This window comes from Pipistrellus kuhlii, unplaced genomic scaffold, assembly GCF_014108245.1.
Source record: "Pipistrellus kuhlii isolate mPipKuh1 unplaced genomic scaffold, mPipKuh1.p scaffold_m20_p_8, whole genome shotgun sequence".
In the NCBI taxonomy this organism is placed as follows: Eukaryota; Metazoa; Chordata; class Mammalia; order Chiroptera; family Vespertilionidae; genus Pipistrellus; species Pipistrellus kuhlii.
The window spans coordinates 12,269,656-12,272,735 of NW_023425584.1; the positions used below are offsets into that span (position 1 = coordinate 12,269,656).

Here is a 3,080-nt window from a genome sequence, read left to right on the forward strand (position 1 = left end):
TTCGTGCATGGGGGTGAGGATGTCCCTCAGCCCAGCCTGCACCCTCTCCAATCTAGGACCCCTCGAGGGATGTCCGACTGCCCACTTAGGCCTGATCCTACTGTTGGGAGCCAGCAGTCCCTCTCACAATCCAGGACTGCTGGCTCCCAACTGCTTGCCTGTCTGCTTTCCTGATTGCCCCTAACCGTTTCTGCCTGCCAGCCTGATCACTAACCACTCCCCTGCAAGCCTGATTGATGCCTAACTGCTCCCCTGCCAGTCTTATTGCCCCTAACTTCCCTCCCCTGCAGGCCTGGTAATCCCTAACTACCCTCCCCTGCAGGCTTGATCACCCACAACTCCCCTGCTGGCCATCTTGTAGCAGCCATCTTGTGTGTTGGAGTGATGGTCAATTTGCCTATTACTCTTTTATTAGATAGGAGGATACAGGCACACCTTATTTTATTGTGCTTTGCTTTAATGTGCTTAAATAAGTGTGTTTTCTACAAACTGCAGGAAAGACCCTCCACTAGCAAAAATATTTCAACTCATTTTATTTGCTACACTCACTTTATTACGGTGGACTGGATTCAAACCTGCAATGGACTGTAGCAATCATTTAGAAAGCCCAACTCTGGTAGATTACAATTTATTACACCAAAGCCCTGTAGAGAATTTAACATGATTCACCTCTAAACTAAGCCCTCCCTCCCTCAAATAACAGAAAAGTGAGGTTGAAATGTATGTCAAAATGAGCATTCCGGGGCATGGCTTTGGATGGATGGCAGGCCCGTCCCCCTGGGTCTCTCATATGCCCCATGCCAGAGCAAGCGGCCTTGAACCATTGCCCAGCCTCTGCCATAGGCTGCAGGCACTGAAGCAGGTTGCATGCGGGGAGGGGGAGGAAGGAGGATGAGCATTCTGGTTCCCAGTTTCTGGATCTTTTATTCTTTCTTTCTTATCCTTAACCTAACTCTATTTCCTGGCTCTTTAAGGTTGAAAGACCAGCCGGGACCGGTTTGGCTCAGTGGATAGAGCGTCAGCCTGCGGACTAAGGGGTCCCGGGTTCGATTCCGGTTAAGGGCATGTACCTTGGTTGCGGGCACATCCCCGGTGGGGGGTGTGCAAGAGGCAGCTGATCGACGATTCTCTCTCATTGATGTTTCTAACTCTCTATCCCTCTCTCTTCCTCTCTGTGAAAAATCAATAAAATATATTTTTTTTAAAAAAGGTTGAAAGACCAAAAGTAGTCCAAAGTTATTAGCCAACGTCTTTCTTGCAGGAAAGATGATGAAATTACTTTAAAAGGCAGAAAGTTGATGAAATTACTTTAAAAAATAAAAATTCTAAAATTATCATTCTTAATTTATATATTTAATTCTGTTGGTTCTTTATGCATTTTGGTATCTTCTTTCCATTTACCTTTGCTTGTTTTGCTGATAAAAAAGCAAAATTCAGGCATTTTAAGTGTCAGAATGGAAGGTATTCCAGCCACCACTACAGATAAGTCCCTCAGACATGCAGACACATAGCTCAAATTTGGTTCAGTGGAAACAGATTGGGGATGTTTGTCACCTAAGTCCCCAGTGCTAGGGACTGTCAGCTCTGACCATCTATCTTATTGATTATCCAGGTGCTCTGTGTTTCTGCCTATTGCCCAAGTTGGCTCAATGTTATATCAGTTTGGGGAGATGAGAAAACATGGGAAAGGAGGCATAAGAAAAAACAAAAACAGAAACACTTTCTAGCACATTGGAAGGAATCTTCAGAAAACTTAATCCTGATTCCTGAAGTAGAGCCATTCCTGCCCCTTGTTCTGCACTCAGGGACTACCTGGGGACATCAGCCTAGGCAATTAGTAAGCAGTATAACCAGTTGTGCCAACATCCCACTAGAATAGAGTTCTAGACCTTTCTTCTCAAATCATGATGTAGATGTGTATCAGACAAAGAACTAAGGTATGAACCTTACAATCTAGGATACCATAAGGTCAGCCATCTAGGTAGTTTGGAGGGTAAAAGGAAGCACTATTCAGGTATGCCAGGACATTGGACATAAACCGACACTGGCTGGTGTAGTTACCCATCTTAGGAGCCATGGAGACAAGCAGTCCCAAACCTGATCTGACCATAGAGCCTTTGATAATAGGATGAAATTTATTAACTGTCTCCCTGCACATATGTACATTATTTTGCATAAAAATTCTGGAGTTTCAGAAGTCTTCCATTGATCCTAGCCTAGGAAATCTTTTGTAGCCAAAATAATAATAATAATGGCCTATAAAATATCCCCTTTTCCAGCCTCTGCTAACTCATAGCAGGGATAAAAAGGGAACTGAGAATTCTGTGTACTCCCGAAAGACCCCACCTCAACTTCACCCCCAAATACTCTCTACCTGTCAAGTCAGCGTGATCTCTTTATATGTTTTATCTTAGATTTCTCCAGTTATCACAAGCTGCCTGGGACCTCAGGCCAGTCCTTATATCCCACACTGCAATCCTCACACAGCTCAGGAGACGTCAGGGAAAGGACCGTTGCCCATCCTGCCATTACCCAGCGCCCTCCCCTGCTTTGATTTTGGCCACAGCACTTCATCATCATCTAAGCTGTATTTTACTTGTCTTAACCCTTTACGCATAAAAGCAGGAATTCCTGTCTGTTCACTGCTTTATCCTTAGTATCTAAAGGCCATGGTTGGTGCATAAAAGGCACTCCATCAGTGTATTTCTAATGAAAACATGATGAATAGGAAGCTAACATTTATTGAGCATTTACTACATGCCAGGCACATAAGCACTTCTACATATACTATTTCATTTCATCTTTGCAAATAACCCAGTGAGGGAATTACCTACATTATTTTCATTTAACTAATAAGATTGAGACTTGGAAAGGTTATGGAAGGTGCCCAAAGCCACAGAGCCAATGGGTGGTGGAGCCATGATTTACCCCAGAATCTGTACTCCTTAGTTCTGAGTTTTATTGTGGTTTGAAGTCATTGCACATAGTATTGTGGCTATTGTGTATCACTGATGCGGTATCTTAATCTCTGTTTTTTGTCTTTGCTTGAGCTATGTTCTCTCTTATTCTAACAGATGAGG

At 43.6% G+C, this 3,080-nt stretch overlaps 1 pseudogene; it reads left to right on the forward strand.

Annotated features, from left to right (window-relative positions):
- The first annotated feature begins 744 nt into the window (after positions 1-744).
- Positions 745-873, forward strand: LOC118711954 (annotated as a pseudogene).
- The last annotated feature ends 2,207 nt before the right edge of the window (positions 874-3,080 follow it).